The 24812-nt window shown below is 41.7% G+C and overlaps 1 protein-coding gene across 4 annotated transcripts in view; it reads right to left on the bottom strand.

Moving 5' to 3' along the window:
• CALD1 (caldesmon 1) overlaps nt 1-24812 on the bottom strand; it is a 178382-nt gene that overhangs the window by 100048 nt on the left and 53522 nt on the right. For all 4 annotated transcript variants that reach the window (XM_058681350.1, XM_058681349.1, XM_058681352.1 and 1 more), the window contains exon 2: nt 18446-18538. The gene's annotated coding sequence lies outside the window, so the exon portion shown is untranslated. The remainder of the gene's footprint in view (nt 1-18445; nt 18539-24812) is intronic.

Genomic DNA, 24812 nt, shown 5'->3' with positions numbered 1-24812 from the left:
AGTTATTAGGTTCTTTCTAGGCATCATTTAGTACCCACTGTCAATTGCATGGCCTGATTCCTCCAATGAAGCCTCACAAAAGCTTTTAGAAACCAAGTGTTCAATAAGTAGTAACTCAACATCTACTATAAGCCAGGTAATGTTTGGGGACCCAGGTGTTAGTGGACACGATAGAAAAGAGCTTTACCTTCCTGAAATTCTCCAAACTTCTATCAAGCTGCTATGGTGTGCTGTGGGGTCTCTCCTGCCAAGGGCGCCTATGTTGGCATCTTGGTCCCTGGCATATCAAGAATTAGTAGAACCTTTACATGGTTAGGGAACGTCATTTGAGCTGACTCTGCCCAGGCAACTGCAGGCAGGATTTTCAATTCAGTAAATCTCTAGCAAGCTGATTTTTACATTGATAATTTTGCATGGCCCTAAATGATGCTAGTAACTATTGAAATGGTCTTGTTCCCATCCCTGTTTCAAGAGGTGGACACTAATGGGAGGTCATTCGGTCAGGGGCAAGGCTCTGTCTTCCTCCTGATTAATTCTTCTGAGAGGATTGTCCAGACAGAACTAGACTGGCCCCTCGGCAAGCTCTGCCCTCCTGTCTCACCGTCCTCACCCACACATGCTCCTGCCACCGTGATGCTATCCCCACAAGACCCCCTCCAGAATGATTGAGCAGAAGTTGCTACTTCCCAGACCTAAATAAAGTTGTATCCATCAGAAACTGCACAGCCTCAGGTATTGTATTACAGTAATGGAAAATGTACTAACAGGGAGATTTATTACACACATCTTCAGCTTTAGGTGCCCTTCTCATCTGCTTCCTATTCTTGAAATTCAGGGCATTGTGGGAGGAAGTCCGTGAGCATATTTTGTCTCTCCTAAAGATTCACTTTGATTTGGTTGGGTGATCACTGCCACTCAATGATGCCTCTCTTCATCCTACACGGACTGGATGATTTTTGGGTACAACACATTTCCCAGATTCCCTACTTTTCCTCTTGTAATTCTTTGTCTACCTCAGCCCTTTAACTGCTTTCCTCCACAAACAGCGACTAGGATGCAGGCTTAGGTAGACTTGGAAACCAAAGCTCTCTGAACAAATTCTCCTCTCTGCCTACTGAGAAAGAAGAGCATCCTACTCCATATAATATAATGGTCTTAAGCATGGCCTCCCATCCAGCATAGATGCTTCATTGAGCGTGATCTATCCATGCGTCCACCTTTTTAGGTACAAATGCTTTGAATATTTAAGTGTGTTCTCTTTTAATTTTATTTTATGATTTCCAACTCATGTAACTTCTTTTTAAGCTGCGTATAGCATAGAATCCCAGATTAAAAAAAAAACATTTTATTGCCTCTCAACTGTATCTTACAATTCTCTACCTCTGCATTTTTATTCTATCCATCTGGCCTGAGTTCCTTCTCTTCTTCACAGCCTGTAATCCACTAGCTATGAACAGAATTCTTGTTCAGAATTCACCTCCTCCAGGAGGTCTTTCCTAAGTATCTTTCTTTGTACATCTGTAATTCATTCTGGTAATTCATACACAGCTCATCAATTTTTAAAGATTTGTTTTATTTTTATTGGAAAGGCAGTTGTGCCGAGAGAAGGAGAGACAGAGGGTAAGATCTTCCGTCCATTGATTCACTCCCTAAGTGAGCCGCAATGGCCAAAGCTGTGCCAATCTGAAGCCAGGAGCCAGGAGCCTCTTCTAGGTCTCCCACACGGGTGCAGAATCCCAAAACTTTGGGCAGTCTTGACTGCTTTTCCAAGCCACAAGCAGGGAGCTGGATGGGAAGCAGGCTGCTGGGATTAGAACTGGTGCCCATAGGGAATCCTGGCACATGTAAGGTGAGGGCTTTAGTCGCTAGGTTACCATGCTGGGCTCATTTTGTTCTTAACTAGTACTTAAATGATTTCATTGATATTTTACTTTCCATGTGTTTTTGTTCTTAAGGACATTTATAAAGAGATACTGTCCTTTATTATAAAAATCTTTCTCAGTTGGGACACAGCAGACACTTAGGAATTATACCTGATTGAGCCTCTGAACATTTATTTATTTATTTATCAAGTATTTTTAGATATGTATATTTTTATTTTGAATTTTTGAATTATGTGTTATAATTTCATTTAGATTGGAATCCTCCCCCCTCCCCAGACTCCCACCCCTGACAGATTTTCCCCATTTTACTACAGTGGTAAAATCCTTCCTAAGGAATTATAATTCCATCTGGTCTTATTTAAGTGTACCCCAACATTGCTGGTACAGACAAAGTCAGACAGTCCAGTATCCCATTGTCTACACTTGTCCAACAGTTTCATTGGGAATCCATTTTTCATCTGGAAGCAAGGATGCATGTTGCATTATACCCCCACATCTGGATATGGCAGACCCCAGTACACCATCATTATACGTTTCCATAATTGAGACGCCATGTAACAAGGTCAACAACTGGCATGAGTTAGAACAGCAGCATCATCAACAACAAATTACAGCCACTGAACATTTATTGTGGGTTTTCTGTTCTACATTTGGAAAATGCAATTCTAATTTATTCTTCTCTCCTTAATTTATTGGATGATCAGTGTTTATAAAATGAATCAAAGATTTTGGTAACAGACTCTACATGAATCTCCAAAATTACATAAACTTACATTTGCAGTAGTTACACAGTGAATCTGGCAATTTTTTTTTCCTGAGTTTAGAAAATGAACTTTTGTCCTTGAAAAGAAAATCAATTTTTCAACCTGCTTTGCTCAGTTCCAAACTGAATGGTCCATTTGGGACTTGAAAAACCAAATAAACAAATGGGTTGTAATGTACAGTTTGGACTTCACTTTAGTCCAACCTTTACCATCTTGTTCCAAAAATCTGTGCTACTTAAAAATCAAATTTGATGCAGTCATCAAGGCATATCTGTTAAGACCAGCAACAAAAAAGCCAATTGATGAGATCAAACTGAGCACCCCTAACTTCTTAGGTTTTCTTTTCTCCAATCAGTGGAATGTAAAGCCCAAAGTCCTGCTTAAAGCAGGTTCACAGGTTATGACCTGTGTTTTTGCTCAGTTTGTTATCACTACTGTTTTCCCCTCTATTTTCAAATTAGATGCTCCAACTTAACTGATGTTACAAAAGCCAATGCCTTTATATGTTCTTTTCAGCTTTCCCTGTCATGATCAGTTTGGACATTTTTGGATTTGTGAGCTGATGGTTTTTGCCCATCCAGACTTGGACATTTTGGAAGGCAACTTGCTTAAAGAGTTAAGGTTGTCTCTTTTTTTTTTTTTATTGTTAATTATTTTGCATTACGTGACAGTTTCATAGGCTCTGGGAATCCCCCCCTCCCTCCCCCTCCCCTCCCTCCCCCTCCCCTCCCCCCAGTGGATTCCTCCACCTTGATGCAGTATTACAGTTCAAATTCAATCAAGATTCTTTCATTGCAAACATATCTTAAAGTGTCACAGCAAATAGTATGGCTTTAATTTGGAGCAGTTTTTAGTTTTTAAAGATTTATTTATTTGAAAGTCAGAGCTCCAGAGAGAAAGATACACACAGAGAGAGAGAGAGATTTCATCTGCCATTTCACTCTCCAGAGGGCTTTGACAGCCAGGGCTGAGGCAGCCAGGAGCCAGTAGCTTCCTTCATGTCTCCCAGGTGGGTTCAGAGGCCTAGACACTAGGACCATCTTGTGTTGCTTTTCCTAGACCAACAGGAAGGAACTGGATCAGAAGCAGAGCATTCAGCACACAGATTGGCACCCAGATGGGATGTGACACTGACTTTGCCTACTAACCCCACAACACCAGTTCCACACTTTACAATCTCAAAACCAGTTTGGAAGTAACTCAGAAGAGTAAGAAGTGAATACGTAGAACACAGCTACTTATGTTCCATTTTCAAAAGTTGAAATACCTTTCCTACTTAACTCATCTTTAGAATAGGCAGGGGTCACTGCTACTCTCTTGGCACATAGAGAAGAGGAAATGCCATAGTTGTAACTCTTAACAGAAAGCTGAAGATTATGTACTACCTTGGGTCCATATGAGAAAAAAATACATACTTTTCCTTTAAAAATGCAAAAATACGTGTCTGGAAAACAAAGGCTTCAGACATGGTGAGAGAAGGGAACAATAGAATGATCAGCAATGTTAGGGCTGCTGAGAAACAGTGAATCCCTACTAGTAGAAACAGAGGAAAAAGAAACATTTATTTAGGGTTATAAACAAAGTATTTTGGGGCCTGGTGCGGTGGCCTAGCGGCTAATGTCCTTGCTTGGCATGCGCTGAGATCCCATATGGGCGCCGGTTTGTATCCTGGCAACCCTGCTTCCCATTCAGCTCCCTGCTGGTGGCCTAGGAAAGCAGTTGAGGACGGCCCAAGGCATTGGGACCCTGCACGCACGGGGGAGACCCAAAAGAGGCTCCTGGGTCCTGGCTTCAGATTGGTTCAGCTCCAGCTATTGTGCTCATTTGGGGAGTGAAGCAGTGGATGGAAGATCTTTCTCTCCATCTCTCCTCCTCTCTGTAAATCTGACTTTCCAATAAAAATAAATAAATCTTTTCTAAAAAATAAAGTATTTTTAAAAGCCACTCTCCAACATAGCAGCCAATAGCTAAACAGAGCAACTAAAAACATTGAAATTCAGAAATGAAAAATTTAGCTCCTAAGCTTTACAAGTGTTATTTTAAGTCCTCAGTGGCCACACGTGCTCAGTAATTGCCACATGAGACAGTGTAGAGAAGGTCTTCATCATTGTGGCAGGTGCTGCTGGATGGCCCTGCTGTCTTCCAATAGCTAATCATACTGTGTGCTGTAATGGGGTGCATTCTAGAGACAAAAAGTATGCAAGACATGGGCTTGACATTCAAAAACCTTTCAATCTCATGGAGATTTGTGATTAAGTATGGGGTGCAGTGTAGATCAACATCTCAAAGCATGGTTGGGTTCTTTTATCTCTCTTAGTAGGATCCTCTTTGGCCTCCTGTGGGGTGTCAACTCAATCAGTGACATCACTGACTGGACACTTGCTAATGAAAAACTTAAATGCTTGAAATGTAGCAGAAGCTGAGCTGCTGCTAAAGAAAGATTACACTTTACAATGAGAGTGTGAAGGACAGATTGGAAGAGACCATGCATCCTTATCAATCATAAACATAGTACAGCGATTGTCATAGCTCATGCCATGATAGACTTGCTGCTCTACTCATCTGTGAAATCATGATCAAGGCCATGTCTGCTCTTTGGGATTGGCTCAAGTGAAACCACCAGTGTGTGACCACAGACAAGATTTGGAGCCTTAGTTTTCTTGCTGACACAGGAGACAGAATTCAGACAGAATGCAAATCCGTGTACACTGCTGGAATCAATTCAAAATTACATCCTTAAGATGTTTTATTGATAGCAATTGTCAAAGCTTATTTATTTTGTTTGAAAGAGTTACAGAGAGAGAGAGAGAGAGAGAGAGAGAGAGAGAGAGAGAGAAAGATCTTTCGTTGGCTGATTCATTCCTCGAATGGCTATAATGGCTAGAATCAAGCCAGACTGAACCCAGGAGTCAGGAAGTTCATGTGTGAACTTGGGCCAAGTGGGCAACTGGGGTGAAATAACAGGATCTGAAGTGGAGCAACTGGGACATGAATTGGTTTGCACGTGGGATGCCAATATTGCAGGTGGTGGCGTTACCTCCTGTGACACAATGCTGATCCAGTAGCAATATTTTAATACATGAAAGACATGCTATTATTGACTAGGGACCAATTATCCCTAAGTGAATTATTGTGCTTCTACTCATCATCATCACCAAATAAACCAACTGTATTTTGGAACTATAAAGCAAGTTAGACACTATCTTCTTGGAGTTGATCATCTGATATAAAAAGCTTTTAGCCCAAACCAAAGAACATTATCCATTAGACAGAATGGGCGTATAATATAAATGCCAACTTACAAGCTATAGATAATACGTTGAAAAGTAACTAAATTACTTCCTTCCTCTTTTCATCTGAGTCATTTGGACAATAGCTTCACATGTTCGCCTATTTGGCTCTATGTTTATGTAATCTGGACTTTTATAATGTAAGGAATTGCTACTTAAGACCGACAGATGACTGGCATCGGTGCCGTGGCTCCACAGGTTAATCCTCTGCCTTGCAACTCCAGCATCGCTTATGGGTGCCAGTTCATGCTCTGGGTACTCTGTTTCTGATCCATCTCTCTCAGAATGGCCTGGAAAAGTAGTGGAAGATGATTCAAGTCCTTGGAACACTGCACCCCTGTGAGAGAACTGGACGAAGCTCCTGGCTCTCAGCTTTGGATCATCTCGGCTGTGACCATTGTGGCCACATGGGGACTGAACTAGCAGATGGAAGACTTTGCCATCTCTCCCTCTCTTTAAAGATCTGCCTTTCAAACAAAAATAAATAAATACTTAGGAAAAACAAAGACTAGCACAAACCATAATATCTCCTAACATCTTGCTCACTAACATGAATTAATAATATCCACATGCTTAGGTTTTACTGGTGTGCCAACTCCATGCTTGTATTTTAATTACTAAGTACGTGTTGATTTTTTTCAAGATTATTACCTCCTTGAGGTAACTTCCCACTTTTCGGATCACTCAAAGTTCTATATGAATTTTTCTTAAGGCTGAACATGTGGTTCACACTTGTTGAACTGCAATGGATTCTAGAGGTTTTGCTCATTCATTGAACCTTTGTGATAAACAACAAGCTTGGCTGAGACATCATCAGAAGCCAGGTGAGCTCTTTGTGATCTTAGGAGTGGTGGAGGTTTACTCTAAATCTTTATTTCATATTTTGATTTGTACCTGTGGTTGTTTTCCTCTGGTGGAAAAACATTTGTCTTAGAAAGACATGTTGACTTCAGGAAGAAGTGTGTTAGACATTTGGAACTGAGGGAGTGGGTTCGCTCCAAGAGGTTTGAAAAAAAATAAAGACGACGAAAGAAGACATATGATGAATAAGGAAAGATGAGAGCTAAGCTAAAATACTTCAAATTTTCATGGCCTTTGGAGATCCCTTGCCATTCCTCCATCATAATTAGAAAACACTGACATTCAGAGCCCATTTAAATGCTTCCATCAGTCTAAAACAAAAGTGTTGCCTGAATTCACTCTCGAGCCATGCTCAGTAATTCAAAACAGAAGGCACTGTTGTACATGTTTGCTTGGGAACCTCTCGTTCCCTGGCCTGGTGTGACTACCCATTGGCTCCAGGACTTTCATCTTTTCTCACCATCTCTCTTAGGAGCCTCAGCCCAGGTTACAGGAAGAGTGTGAGGCCGTCATGGGCATTCCTGTAAAGGCTGGAAGTCTTGGTTGTCACTTCACTTAAAAAATACTGGGAAGAAACTCATTTTGCATTGTATTCTAGGGCTGCTGTATCAAGGTTGGTAAGGTCAAGATTCAAACCAAATGTTCAAAGGATGTCTTTGTGATAACCAATCAGCTTGGAAGAGGCATCCTGGTTTGTTTCTGAGAACATGAATTTGCTTCTGACAGCTGATAACAGAGATTCTCACACTCTTTGTAGAAAGCCTGCATTTTACAAAAGGTAGGATGAGAATACAATTTCAGCAGCAGCAGCAGCAACAACAGCAATGGCTTTTTACTCATGACAAAATCCACCAAGAAATGGAAAAATACTTGTAATTAAGGACTTCAGTTCAACAGCCAGCTAGCTTGTCAAGCTAAAACATGTGGCAACCACCTGCTCAACATCTTGCAAAAATGATACCTTCTTATTTTTCTACCTGACCTAAAAATCTCTTTGGAGCAAATATGCATTTTCCAATTTTTCACACTTAAAACAAAAGCTGTCCACACTATATATAAATATGACTAAGCAATTTTGTATTAAGTAACCGAAGAAAGTCCTGCCAATTGTAGAATAATTAAGTTTCTGCAGCCTAATATAAACAGTTCCAAGAACTACATGTGGCCTACCAAAAGTATATATTACAAGTAGTCAATCTTGTGGCCAGCTGGCAGACAGATCAACCTATTAAAGTAGAATTGGTCAGAATTTGGAGTATTTTTTTTCTTCTCCCAATATTTTTTCTGAGTCCAACTTTGTTTCTTCGGGAATGTTTTCAAATATACAAAACAAGAAACTGTTGTGGAATTATATCTCTTGTAAACAAATGAGCAATTCTCTTGGGATCCTTTGGAACTCACAAATCATTCCTCGTTAAATTCTGTCTACACAAGCAAAATAAAGAAAACAGATTCATCTATGAACTTGTCCCTCTTTTGCTTGACCTTCAGAATGGTCTAAAGTGATCACTGGATGATCCAATGTGAATGTTAAACCGTGTACCCATTAGGAATGAAACATCTTTCTGACTATAGTTCCGTATCTTTTTATATCAGGTAGATTGATGGAGTAGAATTTTGGGGATGAGTTAAATATCAGAGAGAATAACCTGAAGCTACTGGGAAAGTGTGCCATTAATTCAGATCAGCTACCTGGTAAGTGTAATTTTGCAACTTTAAGAAAATAGAGATGATTAGCTAACTTGTCCCACCATGAATCTCAGTAGACTATATGGACAAATGAATGTGACAATTTTTTAAATATAAAAGATCTCTGTCTATTCAACTGCATCATAAACCCCACTGCCTTCTTCACTGGGCATAGATTTAGATATGATAAAGGCTCTCCAACCATCAGGACTATGCAAACATTCAATACATATTTATATAGCACATCATTTATATAGCTTGTAGTACATGTTTAAACAGCTACCTTGTTTGGTATGAAATTTAATTGATGAATGCAACTACCTTCACAGTGCTTGTATTTTAGGAGTGGAGACAAGAAATAAATAAAAACATAATCGAGGATAAGGGTTGAAAAGGAAAAGCAAAACCTTCCTAAGAGAAAGGACTTCAGGAATGATATAATGATTTTTTTCTACGCTGGGCTGAGATATGAGTGGTAATTGCTTCTTCAAGCAGAAATGACACCAACACACACACACACACACACACATGCAAAAATTCACAAGAGGATCATAAATCCGCAAGACTTGAGTTTGTACCCATTTATCAGGTATATATTAACATTTATTATGTGCCAGACACTCACTCCTCTAGGGGCAGATAATAAAACTCTTCGCCATTTCCCTCTCCCAAAGAGATGGAGAAGGATGCATTCAGGTCTGAAGCATGGTGAACTTTTCAAATCTTCTTTCCCACTTCAGGTCCTTTGCAAGTAATATGAAAGCAAATGATCCCTCAAGCACTTTCTGAAAGGATTTATGCAGACACAGAAAATTCGCATAAGACTTTAACTTGGCCAACCAAGGAAGTGGGCATCTTTCTAGACCCATTCAGTTCGTGACCTTCTAACAGTAACAGCATGTTTCTCACCCACCAACAAGCAGAAATTTGCTGATTTAAACGAAGCCGGTTCACTGTGTTTTCAAACACGGGTTTATGATTCCAAGAAATGAGCAGTCCACAGTAAATTTATCCTAGTGGCAGAACATCTCACAACCAACTTTTCCACTTTGAATGCCACAAAAAGACCTTTTATTTGTTGACACCCAGCCCCTGGACATTCATGAAAACAGGATGTTCTTTTGGTACTTTTTAAGTTAAACACATTTAAGTCAGGGTCTCAGCTGACTTTCAAAAACAGATGTTACATCGCAAAAAGGCTGAGGTGACCCCAGCAATCAAAGGCTATTTTCCTCCAACGTGGAAGGTCTATGAGCGGGAACAAAGGTCAATGATGCTGTGAGCCGCAAGGAGGAGCAAGGTGGGATGTTACTACTATCTCCATTCAGGTACTGTCTCGTGGATCTGAGAAGCTGTTAGTATTCCTACTTGGTTCAGGGAATAGCCCTGTTGGTCAGAGATGGCAGCCGGGAAGGTTGGGTGCCTTGGTTTTGGACGGTGTCATTGAGGATGGATGATCTTCCTCCTACGTGTAGCTATCCCATTTCTCTGTAGAGCAAAAATGTCATGTCACCTCTAGAATAGACCTGTAAACATGAAACCCTTCAGGAATCTCCTTTGTCCTCACTGTGAAAGCTATCAGCTGGGAGTTCCTGAGCGTGGATCATCGTTACATGGATTGGAGAGACCTAGCTTTGCAGGGGTAGCGAGAAACCACGAGTGACAAATAACCCTTTGTTTTTAGGTCACTTTGATTTGTGTTGTTTCTGGATTCTAGCTTAAATGAGCTTGGCGTAACTGGGCAACGCCAACATTATGTAATGTCTACTATTAAGTAACCATTTTCTCAACTTCCCTGCTTTCTATTTTGCTTCTGTGGCTTCTGGGATGGAAATAAGGGTAGGCAGTTTATCAGAACCCCATTTGTAGGCTGAGCATCAGAGCATGGAAGTGGCTATATCTCATTTCTGCCTTGTCCCATATTCCTACTCCAAGAAGCCATAAAATTACCAAGAATAGGAGAGTTCATACATAGTATTCACTTATTCCAGAGAGGTCATGTCATGTCATCTATTCCAAAGATGACAAATTAAAATACTCTAATAGAATAGAAGTGAGTATCTATGGTCTGGTGGTCTACGGGGTCTACAGAGAATTCGTACATCCCCAAGAGCATCCGAACTCCAAAAAAAAAAAAAAAAAAAAAAAAGGCTGGGCAATGGAAGTTCATTTTCTGAGCAGCTGGTCCCTTGGGTTGCCAGTGTGTAATGCCTGATTGATGCCTTTCACAGGGGCTTACCATACATGAAGAATGTCGAGGGTAAATTATAGGTGAATCAGTGTCAGCCTACAGTCTAGATAGGGAAGTTTGCCTATTTAACCAACAGTTAAGTATCATTTACCATATACTGAGCACAGTCCTAGGAAGTTCATCAGTATCAATGCAAATTCTTGTAATAATTCTTACTGTCCCGATTTCACAGATTAAAAAAGGATGAGACCCAGCGACAGCGTGATGTTTGCTGGAGATCACAGAGTTAGAACATGCCCACATCACTGGCGCCCCATTAGGGGGTTGGTTTGTGATCTGGTCGCTCTGCTCCTGGTCCAGCATCCTGCTAGTGGCTTTGGGGAAAAAAATACTGAAAGGTGACCCAGTTGCTTGGGCCTTTGACACCCATGTGGGTGAGCTGGGTGAAGCTATTGGATCCTGGCTTCAGACTCATTTAGCTCTGGCCATTGTGGCCCCTTGGGGTGTGAATCAGTGGATGAAAAGTCTTTCTCTTTGTAGCTCTGACTTTCAAATAAATAAATAAATCTTTCAAAAAGCAAAGTGTCAGAGCTGAGCTATAGATCCCTGAATTTGGCTCTGTCTCATAAGACTGGAAATGGATAAACTAAGGTCGACTGTGGCAAGGGCTGCAATGATGAAATGCTTGTATGGTTGCCTGCAAGGATTCTTGCTCCTTGCAAATGTTCTTACTGGAAACCATTTCCTGTCAGGGGCAGTTGGCCTGCTTGATGTTAGGTTAAGCTCCTATTCGATGTTTATTAATGAGGTAAAAATGAATCTTCTGTTTATATTCATTTCTGCTTTGGCAAATGGACTTATTATTTCACGTAAGTGGGATTCACAGTTAGAAAATAAGCTAGATTTGTCCCAAAGCTTTTAAAAAAAATAAATGATGACACTTCACACTTTGACTGTTTCTTTGCTTGCCTTGTATAATCAACTTTAGATCTTAAGCTAAATCAAATGTATCATGGTTAGTCCCTGGACAGACCCAGGCTTTTGTGGGATGTGAAGATTATTTGTGAGGCTTTTCTTAGGAGGCAGAATACAAGATTAAATGCAAAAGTGAGGCACGGGATTGTGGCAGACCCATCACAGAAAAACCCGTGACTGAAGCTCCTTTGTTATCATGAAAACCAGTATCTGTTCTTATTCCTGATTCTCACAACAATTCCAGAAAAATGCCACAGTATTCTTACCTTGTTAGAAATTTTGGTGTCTTTGAAACTACATATTCCTCTGTTTTGATGCTACATAGCAAATAGAAATTAGGAAACATATGTTGTCAGGGGCACTTGGGCATCACTCTGAAGTAATTTGTAAAAAAGTAGAATTTCAGCTACCACCAATGCACTGCAGTACTTTGCCTGAAGCCACGTACTTGGGGCAAGGCATTTGGTCCTGGAGGTTAAACCCCCACTTAGGTGCCTGCACACAATATCTGAGGTCCTGGATTCCCACCGCAGCTCAACTTGCAATTCCACTTTCCTGTTAATATATGCTTCAGGAAGCAGAAGGTGAATGTTCAAGTAATTGGTTGCTTGCCTGTCACGTGGGAAATCTGGACTGAGTTTCTAGCTCCTGGCTTTGACCTGACTCAGGGCAATATCTTGAAAAATGAGCCAGTGGATGTGACTTCTCCCTTGAGCGCTCTCTCTCTCTCTCTCACTCTCTCTCTCTCTGTGTTAGTTTCTCTGCCTCATGAAGAAAGTAACTAAATATTAAAAACAAATAAAATAGGGTGTGATTGGGCAGAGAAGTCTCAGAATATGTAGGTTTCTTTGTCAGGATAAAGTCACTGAAAAAATAAGTGTGAAAATCATACTTCACCACAATGAACATATTTTTATATTCACCAAATCTTTCCATTGTACTAAATAAAAAAGAGGACAGTTTATAAGAAAGAACGTCAAAACGGGTAACAAAGCTGAGACCTAATAGAGCACCTGGGATGGAGAAGCTTCTAGTCAACACACAGACATATTTGAAGAACAAGCGGATGAACTTGTGTTTTGAAGAAGGTGTTTATGGCATCACCTCCTTCCTCACGGATGACCTTGACTTATGACGCCATTTTTCATTTACAAATGAATAGCCAATCATCTGGGAGAAGTAGTCTGTTACTGTACTCAATGTCTATAGATGTGTAAGTTTTATATAATTCTATGATGAAGTCAGATTAAAAAACAAACCAACAGACCAAAAAACTCCGTTCTTAAGGCCCAAGCCTGTGTTTGAACTTACTCCTTCTTTGCAATCCCTGGATGTGATAAACAGTTTCCCCCACAAATAAGGCTGTCCACTCCACTACATGTCGTTTTTAGTCCTTAAGCAGCAAAACTCAGTATTAATGCTGGCTTTCTCCATGGCTCTCTAACAAAGTGTTTTCAGCCAAAGATATTAAACTAGTCAACTGCTCCTTTCCCCTGTCAGGGCAACAGCCAGCATCCTGAAATCACAGCTCATTTGTACCACATTGGCGTGAATATTCAGACTTCGTTTGTCTGCAGCTCTTAAAGGTTAGTGTTAGAGTGAATGATGGACATTTTGTTTTGAATTAGCAGAACTGGGGCAGGGGGAGAAAAATCCAAGTCAGTTCAGCTTCAAATATCTATTTCAGAGAATCTAACATTGCCTTTTCCTCTAGGAAAAGTCTGTTAAAAAGTTGAGGTTGGATTTGGCATTGTCAGAGTCAGGATAGAGAGACTAGCAGGAAGGATAGTGTCTCAGTTCATTCTTCCCCTCCAGAAAGAATGTATGCCAACTTAAATCCTCTTGAGAAGCACTGTATGGAGTCACATAAGAGCTTCACACGTTGTTTTACTGAATATCCCAAAGCAGAGCTCAGAAGTAGTCTGTGACCCTTAACTAGACAAAACCTACCACCCGTGCAGCCTAAGGTACGATTTCTGCTCATTGGCTTTGGAAGCTAAGAACACATTCTTTCTTCACCTGTATTCACTTGTGCTTATCCGGGGTAGGCAATGGGGTGAGGCTTGCACCTTTTTAAACTTTTGTCTGGCTCTGCCAAGACTGCTGCAGGTGGTACTCCAGCTTCACTATTTGTGTAGCAGCCTAGTATTTTAGTAGATAATTTTGTAGGATCTCTGAAGGATGTTAAACAAATCCAAATGACCATCAGCAAACAAGACAAAACAAAACAAAGATTTCTCAGCCCAGGATGGGGCAAGAGGCTGAAGAATCCTTGACAGTTCTCAGTGCATTGTCTGTTTATCTCCCTGCTCTTAGCCTCCTTCTTTGGCTTGGCCACTTGGTCAGTTCTGGACAGGCATGTGTGCTCACATGCAACTTCCTGCCAAGATTACCTACTCTGTAGGTGTTAACACTTACGCTACGTTCTCACACTCCCTACCATTAAAGTTTCTAGAATGCTGGGAAGACCATGGAATCTGTGTTTCTTATGTCCCCTCAAATACCATTCAAACATGAACTAGGCCTCCATTCACCAGGCATTTCCAGACACCGCATGACAAAGGATCCCGAGAGCTATTTTTTGAGGGGAGACTCCTGTCTGGATAAGAGAGTAGATCCACGCTTTCTCCCATTTGCGCCTACGCAGCTACTGACTGCCTGAAGCCAATCTGTGGGAAAGCATCTTAGTCTAAGGAAGACCTTTTCAGATCTAACTGTAAAAACTTTGGGCCCAGTGGCACTAGACAGGAGATGGAGTGCTTGGTCAGCAGTGCCCAGAGAGACTTGCTCTATGAAATACAAGAAAAGAGAACCAAAAAACCCCTCAAACTTCTCTGTTCCACTCCATCTGGAGCTTCAACTGACTCAAAACATATTGGTCTATAGTGATCATAAAATGTCCCATTTGAGTGTTCTTAAGCAAGAGTGAAACCTGCTAGGTGCTTAGAATGCGAAGCACTTCTTTCACATGTTCAGAGGAAAATGGTCTTTCTCTCCAGGCATGTAGTGGGATGGACTTAGTGAAACACAGTCAGAGATAGCTCAGCTGACCCACAAGCCATGCTTTACCAGAATGTTCCAAACAGGCCATTTGTGGATTGCAAAGCTATTTCCTCTTGCCTTTAAAATTGCATTTGGGATCATAGAAATTTGTATAAAATTATGGATCCAGGTTATCACTGACACTTTGGACAAGTTCAAGAACATAGGTGCCTGTTTTTCTGGCTCCTTCACTAACACAATGAGGAAAATCCGGAAGTGAATACCTGAAGTCAGCTGCTATCTCAAAGTTCATCTTAAAAAATCGGCGCAGCAATTCAGGGAAGGAGATGGAGGCTTCCAGACTTTCTATAACCTCTTCCCCCAATTCTCAGGTGATCCCAGAAAAAAAAAAAATCAAAGATTTCTGCTAAAGGAGAGTGAGGAAGAGAAGCAAAAAGAAAGTGAAAAAGCAATGAGGCTAGCCAGCACTGAGGCACTGGGGGTTAAGCCTCTGCCTATAATGTTGGCATCCCATATGGGAGCCGGTTGGAGACCAAACTGCAAAGCAGCAAAAGATGACCAAAATGACCTCTGTACCCACGTAGGAGGTCCAGAGGAAGCTCCTGACGGACCCAGCTACAGGCACTGCAGGTTTTGGTAAATGAACCAAAGGATGGAAAATCGCTCTCTGTCTCTCCTGCTCTGTTTCTGTAATTCTGCTTTTAAATAAATAAATAAATCTGAAAAATGAAAGGAAAAAAGAAAAAGATAAGGAGAGAAGATAAATGAAAGTGAAAACATTTTTGGAAAACCAAAAGAGATGAATACATTTCTTTTATTTGCATCACACCAAGTAGGGCAAATTAGAGAAATTCAAGAGCAAGTGAAGTCCCATCAGACATGGCGTTTGATGGTGGGACCCCGGAGAGGAGAGGGTTTTCATGACCATCATGACTCACAACCTAACCCCTCTGCTCTCTGTCAGCTCTGCAGTCTGATGTGCCAGTGAAACATTAAGATATTGTCCATTACATCTAGGGCATGGTGGGCTTAGGAAATACGTCAGGGCCTGGGTTAAGCAGTGCAATCGGTGCAATAGAGACATGTTTTCCTCCACTGTGCCATTTACTGGCCACACTGATGAACTGCTACTTCATAGGGGCTGATTTTCCCCCCACCTGCAGAAGACCTGCGTTTGCTTCCTCAGGATTGAGCAATTGACTCCGTTCCCTCCTACTGTCCCTTCCCAGCAGCTCTGACTGGCTGATGAAGAAAATGGTCCCGAATTAAAATGCTGTTCTAGAAGGCCTCTGGGAAGGAACCCGGGGAGTCTAACAAACATGTTGAGAGTTACAGCAAAGGAAACCTGGGCAGAGTGAGCACCAAAGGAATGGCTCGTGGCATAGTCCCCAGCCAGGAGAAGAAACACAGGGGTAAAAGGAGAGAAGAACAAATAGACATACACATTAGCTAGTATACTTCTCTCACAGTCTCATTGGAGGGAATGTGTCACCTCTTCCTCTTGAGTGAGTTTCTTCCTGTCCTTTACCAGAAACATCTTCTATACACAATGTTTAATCACAGTATTTGAGAGTTTATTTGAAAGAATTTTTTTCATTTGCTGATTCACTCCCCAAAATGCCCACAAAAGCTGGGATTGAGCCAGGCTGAAACCTAGACTCTGTGAATTCATATCAACTCTCCTACATGGATGGCAGGGACCCAATCATGTCAGCAATCACTTACTGCTTTCCGGGGCATGTGACAGGAAGCTGGAGTTCCAAGTGGAGACAGGACTGTGACCCAGGTAACCTGAATGGGATGTGAGGATCCCATAGAGTGCCTTAATGACTAGGCAAACATCACCCCTTGTGATTGCATTCTCAAACCAGTCTTCCATTCTCAAACAGCTCCGACCTAGTGCTGTTATTTTCCATCCAGAGGTTCTGCATAGCGAATTTATTTTTTCTCTCTAGTGTACACCTGGCTTTGAGACACATATCTCATTTGTTTCCTGGGCTCCATAGCTTTGGATGTCCCACAGGTTCTCGAACTTAGTAAGTTTCCTCTGCCCCCAAAGTTCTCAAAAAGGGCACCCCTTATGGTTATGTCCATGCTATTTCTTATTTCTTTGAGGAGAATGATAACGCATCAGCTGATCACACCTTTGAACCCCTCCCCATGTTGTCACTTATTTCTTTGTATTTCTGGTGGGGGGCAGCAAGTGAGAATGCAACATAGACATTCCTTAGTTGGGAGTCAGCATTGTCGAGTGGCAGATTAAGCCAGTGTCTACAATGCCAGCATACCAGGCAGGCACTGGTTCAAGTCCTGTCTGCTCCGTTTCTGATCCAGCTTCCAGTAAATGCACTTGGAAGAGTAATGAAAGACGACCCAAGGATGTGGGTCCCTACCACCTCCAGAGAAGACTTGGATGGGGTTCCAGGCTGCTGGCTTCTGCTTGGCCCTGCCCTGGATGCTGTGGTCATTTGGTTGACTGGACCAGTGGACAGATCGCTTTCCCTCTCTCTCTGCTGCTTTTCAAAATCTATAAGTAAATTCATTAAAATATCCTTTTTGGAAGATAGTCTTAGGGCAAATAAAATACAGATTTGCAACAATACATTCAGTCATTTGTTTTTATTCATTTTATTATCAAGTCCCTACTATGTACAAAATCTCCTCCAGTACTGTGACAGTTGTATAGAGCATGGGCTACAACTTTAAAAATTCTGTAATGCCACCAGGAAATGAAAGTAAGCTAAAAATCTGCATCGGAGAGGGGGAAGATGCTGGTGACAGTGTCATGGGCAACATCATACTCCCCTTAATTCATTTAAGGCAGTCCCAAAGTGTGACTGTATTTGGAGATAAGGCATTAAAGATGTGACCAAGTTAAAATGAGGCCTTTAAGGTGGGTCCAATCCAATCTTCCTGGAGTCTTTACATGAAGAGAACGTGTGGACACAGAGACAGGTAAGTGTACCAACACCCCTGTGAGGACGTGGGGTGAAGGCATCCAGCAGTGGGAGAGGCCACCGAAGACTGACTTTGCCAACACCTCCATGCCTGAACTCAGTGTTTGGTTCTGGCAGTCCGAGCAGATTGGGAAAAGGGAAAATTGATAAAATATTGAAATAATAACTGCCTGAGAGCCATATAAAATCCCTGCAAACCTTGCCTTCCTACTGGGTCTAATCTTGGCAAAACCAAAACCAAGCAATGCCTGTCCCCTTTGTTTTACTAGAATCCCTTTGCCTTGCTCACCAGGTCTGTCGGTGGCTGTTCTGGTGGGGAAGGTTGGCTCCAAGCGAGAAATAATTTGCTGCCAGAATCACCAGTATTGGTGTGAAGAGGAACTTACTTATTCTGCAAAACGGACCTGTTTACTGCCTCCAGTCATTAGCCCTCTTCCCTGAAAAACAGACTTCATGATTGACTCTTCAGGAAATGGAAGTAAGGCAGAAATTCGGGTTCCCCGACAGGAAAAGAATTCCTTCGAAACTGGACGCATTATGGAGGAAGACGGATTTCTCTTAAAAAAATTACTTGAGAGACAGAGGGAAAGCTCCCATCTGTTGATTCACTCCCCCAAGTACCCGTAGCAGTCCTGAAGCCAGGAACCAGAAATTTCACCTCTGAAAGCTGGAATCCACAGCAGAGGTGTGACTCAAACTCAAGCATCCCAACATGGGATGCCTGTGTTGCAAATCAGCACCCTAGCCACTGGACCCATCAGGCCCCGCAAAGCCTAGATTCCCGCAAGGCCCTTTAGGTAGGCAGGTTGAGCAAAAACAAGAAACTACTCACAGGTAAGCAATCAGATGTCCACTTCTGAGACTGCTGGCTAATCACTAATCCTTATGGAATTCGATTTGATGATCTTGAAATGCTTAATGATACCTGTAATGAAGTGTACATAGAAGCATGAATAAGTGGGACCAATTTTAGCCAATGTGGACATATATTTATATATATATTTATGTGCAAAGCAAGATTTAGACTTTATGGGGAAAACATCACAGACATAGTGATTCTTTATTTCCCTACATTTTAAAGAAAATAAATGCAGTTGTTACGATCCTGGAGTTTTCCTAAATAATGGGACTGAGAAGGTAGTAGGCTTAATATGAGCTGTCTGACGGTGTCTGCATTTAATTGCCTCGTTTCCCTTCTGCAAGCAGATAAAGGAAAACGGAAGAAGCAAGTCCTATCAGAGGAAAAACTATTTTTGGTCTATAGTGTCCATGAGTGTTCATGTGCCATCTTGACAGTGAGACACAGCAAGGAAAGCTTGAAAACAAACAAACAAACAAAAAGAAACTGAATAAATAGCCAAGTGACCCAATGTAGAGTCTACCTTCAGATGGTTTTCTTTTCTATTTTCAGATTTAGGGTTAAACAGCCAGAGTTCTAACTCCTTGGTGTAAGGGCTTCCAGTACCAGTGACTATCTTGCAATTTCAAACAGATCCCTGAGTGACCCACTCCTCCTCAACTTTTCCTGTAGGCTGTAGCTTTTCAGGCGATGCCCAACACACACGTGGTGGATGACTAGGCTCAGATGCTGTTGTCAAAATCCTTGGAAGGCAAAGTTGAATCTGGACTGGACTTGATCAGAAAGGAGAAGACCCCAGATAACAAAAAGAAGGCAGGAAAGGTGAGAGGGACCCAGATGTCTTAAGTGAATGAACTCAACTTCCTCCCCTAGTCTCCAGGGACACTAAGGATCGATAATCAGGTACCATCTGTTGGGTCTTCAATGTAATCATCTACTCAGGCATGAGGAGAAGTGAGTTTCATGTGAAAGTGTTCACTATAGGGAAACCAAAAAGTGCAATGACAGGAAAGCAGGAATTTGTCTCCTCTTACCGGTATTCTAAGTCCTCCATGAGAAGGGATTGTCTTAGAGCCTTCAGGAAACCTCTGATTAAACCATTCAGTCGCATGAGGAACAGAAACTAGCATCATTCCAAATCACACAAGTGGAAAACATTGCTAGCCCATACTGGCAAAATGGTTGCAATTCTACTTTAAAATTCCAACTGCAAGTATTTTCAGAAAGATGTCATTTTCCAAATGGATACTAAGGCAAGGGGCTTAAATGATAACAGTGCAACAGGGAGTCTTTGCAAAGGTTAAATTAAGGATATTTTTAAAGAATGAATAACTAGCTAACATGAGGAACAAAAAATATATATAAAGTTTTACCTTACATGGCTAAATTAGGAACTCCTGATTTTGACATTACCATTCCTATAAAACAATCCCCAAAGATCCTTTCATAATATAATCTTTATTGTAAAAATAATAATTATTCATAGGTAGCACTTTTTTAGTGCTAGGCTTCTACAAAAACACCATACACAAAACTATTAGATCACTGTAACAAGCTTCCAAGATATTCTATGTCTGAGGACAAGCATTGAAAAGCTCACCGTGTTTAAGGCATGGCCTAAAGCCACCGAGCTAACAAGTCGTGAAGAGAGTAATAGAAGCAGCTCTCTCCAGAGTGATGGATGTATTTAGATGCCTGTGCATATCCACTCACTTGTTGAGTGAGTGCTCCAATGTCAGAACACAGGCTGTGGTGATGAACAGAACTCTGTCCTCCCATTTGCGTTCTGACTGGATACAGTTAACACCTGCGTTTCTGAACAAAAGTAAATCAGGCAGCAGCATGAGGCCAGGGTTATGGTGCAGTGGAGTTAAGCTGATGCAGCATTGGTGTCCCATATGTGTAACTGCTTGCTCCATGTTCAATCTAGCTCCCTACTAATGTGCCTGGGTACCCAGTGGGGAATGGCTGAAGCATTGCAGCCCCCTGCCACCACATGGGAGATCTGGATGAAGTTCCACCTTCCTGAATTTGGGCTAGCCCAGTCTCAAAAAAAAAAAAAAAAAAAAAAGGAAATGGAAGATTTCTTTCTTTTCGTCTGCCTTTCTGCCAGTCTCCCTCTCTCTCTTTCCTTGCTCTCTCTCTCTGTATGAATCTCTTCACTCTATTTTTTTTTAAAGATTTTATTATTATTGGAAAGCCGGATATACAGAGAGGAGGAGAGACAGAGAGGAAAATCTTCCATCCGATGATTCACTCCCCAAGTGAGCCGCAACGGGCCGATGCGCGCCAATCCGAAGCCGGGAACCTGGAACCTCTTCCTCCAGGTCTCCCACGCGGGTGCAGGGTCCCAAAGCTTTGGGCCGTCCTCGACTGCTTTCCCAGGCCACAAGCAGGGAGCTGGATGGGAAGTGGAGCTGCCGGAATTAGAACCAGCGCCCATATGGGATCCCGGAGCCCTCAAGGTGAGGACTTTAGCCGCTAGGCCACGCCGCCGGGCCCAAATCTCTTCACTCTATTAACTCTGTCTTTTAAATAAGCAAGCCATTAAAAAAACATAAAAAAAAGCAGCCTGTGATCAAGGGCTACTACAGGCTGCTGGTGAGGACTGTCTCTCTAAAAAGATGCATCCGGGGTGGGCATGTATTTCTGGGCAACAGTCATCAATGTAAAGACCTCAGGATGGAACGTTCTAGGTAGCACCCTTGAGAACCTTGTCCTGACACATAATGCGATGTAATAATAATAAAAAAATGTAATACAGCAACAAGGTGGAGCAATCCACCATGCGAGGAGGGTACAGGGAGGGGTTAGGGCATCCCCAGAGCCTATGAAACTGTCACATAATGAAATGTAATTAATAAAATTTATATATAAAAAAAAGAGAGAGAGAACCTTGTCCTGAGATTTTGATGAGATCGCTGTGTGGTCTATAATCATGGAACTGTTTCAAGTTGTTTAGTTCTTTCGAGAACTAAAAAGGTACACAGTATGTAAAGAGTGCTGAACCAAGGGTCTCACCCAAAGCAATCCTCGAAGCAGGGCCTTCCCTCTAAAGCATGAGGGCAACCATGGTGCTGGTGGGCTGCCCATAGACTGCTAAAGACATGCACAGCTACTTTCGCATCCAGCGTCCAGCAGGACACATGTTTTCCACTGCTTTGTTTGCTAGGGGAATCCAAAAGGATTGTGGAGGGCTTACCTGGACTTCTTCAGTGTTGGGGGATAAGGCAGAGTATTTTTCAGGACTAGGCAGAGGAATGAAAAGCTACAGGACCTACTCCCTGGAATGGGAAAGCAATGGTGAGGACTATTTTAGTCGCGGTTGGCAGGAAGTCACATAATTTGTGGGGATGGAAATTAAAATAAAACTGTCTAAAAATAAATCTATGGATTCTAGTCAGAATGAGCCAATGACAATAAAACCTTAATAATCATCCCTGTTTTTCATTTATTGTTGAAAATGGAAGCTAGTAGTATGTTAGAGAAAATAAGTGGTCCTAGGGAATTGGGTCATTTAAATAAGTTGTAATGTGTGCACTGACCTTCAACAAGTTATTTAACCACTCCTGTCTTCTCAGTTCCTCATTTGTAACATGAAGCATTTGGAATACATTTTTAAGATCCTTTTTAGCTCATATGGTTTATGTATAAATGCACAATCTTTCAAGGAAAAAGTGTGTTTACGTGTCTCAGCATCCACAAATTGCCTTGTCATAGATTAGAGTAAAACAAATTCAGCTAACCTCCTCTTCTCCAGCAGCTCAAAGGACTGAGTTTTCACAGAAGTATCTTGCTTCTTCAAGAAATTATTTTAGTTTACTTAAAAGGTAGAGAGGGGCCCTGTGGCGTGGCCTAGCGGATAAAGTCCTCACCTTGAGAGCCCCGGGATCCCATAGGGGCACCGGTTCTAATCCTGGCAGCTCCACTTCCCCTCCAGCTCTCTGCTTGTGGCCTGGGAAAGCAGTCGAGGACAGCCCAAAGCTTTGGGACCCTGCACCCGCGTGGGAGACCCGGAAGAGGTTCCAGGTTCCTGGCATCGGATTGGCGCGTACCAGCCCGTTGCGGCTCACCTGGGGAGTGAATCATCGGATGGAGGATCTTCCTCTCTGTCTCTCCTCCTCTCTGTATATCCGGCTTTCCAATAATAATAAAATCTTTAAAAAAAAAATAGGCAGAGAGAGAGAGAGAGAGGCAGAGACAGGAAGACAGACATAATCTTCTCTGGTTCACTTTCCAAATGTGTGCAACAATCACTGTTGTGCCAGGCTGAAAGCAGGAGCTCGGAGTCTCACATGGGAGTAGCAGGGAGCCATCACCTTTTGTTTCCTGGGTATACATCAACAGGAAGCTGCATTGGAAGCCGAGTCACAGGGACTTCAACCAGTGATTTAATCACATCCCAGATATGCCCACCTTGAAGAGTCATCTTTTGGAAAGACCCACTGAAATTCCTTCCTCGTCATTTTTAAGAGAGGAATGTGGTTTTTTTTAAATAAGGTTTATTTATTCTTTTATTGGAAGGTCAGATATACAGAGAGGAGGAGAAATAGAGAAGAAGCTCTTCTGTCTGCTGATTCGCTCCCTAAGTGACTGCAATGGCCGGAGTTGAGTTGATATGCAGTCAAGAGCTAAGACATTTTTCTGGGTCTTCCATGCATTTTTAGGGTCCCAAGGCTTTGGGCTGTCTTCATCTGCTTTCCCAGGCCACAAGCAGGGAGCTGGAAGTGAAGCAGGGCTGCTGGGACATGAACCTGTGCCCATAAAGGATCCCGGTGTGTATAAGGCAAGGATTTTAGCCACTAGGCTACCGCATCAGGCTGGAAATGAGTGTATTTTATAGCTCTAACATACATGGTAATGTAACTTATCATAATATCTATAAATCACTGAATGCCTGGTTTGTACAAAGTGCTTGCTATCTGATAACTTCTTTATTCTTTACAATAAAACTGAAATGAGTGGTTATCTGCATTTGGATAGGAAAACAGACTGAAATTCACTATCACATAATTGATAAATGACAGAGTTAGAAAGCAAACCTATATTTATTTTACTCTAAAGCTCTTTCCATGACTGAACACACGGGGTAGCCAAAATGCCAATATCAACATTTTTTTTTTTCCTTTCTGGGATCAATTAAAGAAATGCTTGGGAATAGGGTTTCAATGAGTATGCTGAACACAGATCGACTCATTTGGTTATCTGCCCATAATCCACTCACTTGTAACAGTCTAATTTTTCCATGGAGAACAACCAGAAAACAGGAATACAAGTGGAAAGTAGAAACCCAGCATCTGTTGGAAGGCATCAGAGAGCTGTTGCAGAAAGCAGGACTTGTGGGACCAACATCCTGGAGGGAGACAAAGGTGGAAGAGTGGCCTCCGATTCAAGCACCAAGAACAAGAGGGCATAAGAGAGTAAGAAAGTCAGTAGACATTTCTGTGAATCAGAAGCATTATCAGCAGTTCCAAAGTTGAGTTGGAAAAACTCAAAGTTCAAGAAGGGAAGGATCACTTGGGGCTGACAAAATTCTATTTTGTATCTTATTTTGGGGGGTTGTTATACAACTGTGTATATATTTTCAAAACTTGCAAAGCTATACTCTAAAATAGTAAATTTTATGTGTGTGAATATGCTTTGATAAGAAGTTGGAACAAGCAAATACAAAGAATCTTGGGATAGACTCTCAGGAGGCATACAAAATGTCAGATAGATCTCAGAACACCTTAGTCCTTGCAAAGGACGAGATAATCCCCATGTGGAGGAACATAACATCACCTAGCACTTCAGTTGGATATTCTTATGGAAAAACAGATAAGCAAATTTTTATTTCTATTTACCACCACACCCCTTAAATATTGCCAGATTGATTGCAGATCTAAATGAAATAACATACCATAGACTTATTTCAGGGAAAAAGTAAATGATACCTCGATGAACTTAGAATAAAGAGTTTATAAACAGAACATAAAAACCATCAACAACAACAGAAAAAGAGATCAATTCTACTGCTTTAAAATTAAGAACCAACCAACCAGTGAAAGTAAAGCCATGGGTTGAGGGAAAAAAAAAATAACAATATATACATATGAAAAAGAATGCATATGTAGAGGCCAGTAGTTTAGCCACTGTTTGGACCACTAACATCTCCAATGAGTGCTGATTCAAGTTCAGGATACCCCACTTCTTATCCAGCTCCTTACTAGTGTGGAGGATGGCCCTGGCAGTCAGTCCCTGCAGCCCATGTGGGAGATCTGGGTTGTGGTCATGCCTTCAACTGAGGTGACAAATTGGGGAGTGAATCAGTGGATGTAAGCTCACTTTCTCTCTCTCTCTC

The sequence above is a fragment of the Ochotona princeps genome, chromosome 25, assembly GCF_030435755.1.
Source record: "Ochotona princeps isolate mOchPri1 chromosome 25, mOchPri1.hap1, whole genome shotgun sequence".
In the NCBI taxonomy this organism is placed as follows: domain Eukaryota; kingdom Metazoa; phylum Chordata; class Mammalia; order Lagomorpha; family Ochotonidae; genus Ochotona; species Ochotona princeps.
This window is presented reverse-complemented; position numbering and strand designations above follow the sequence as displayed.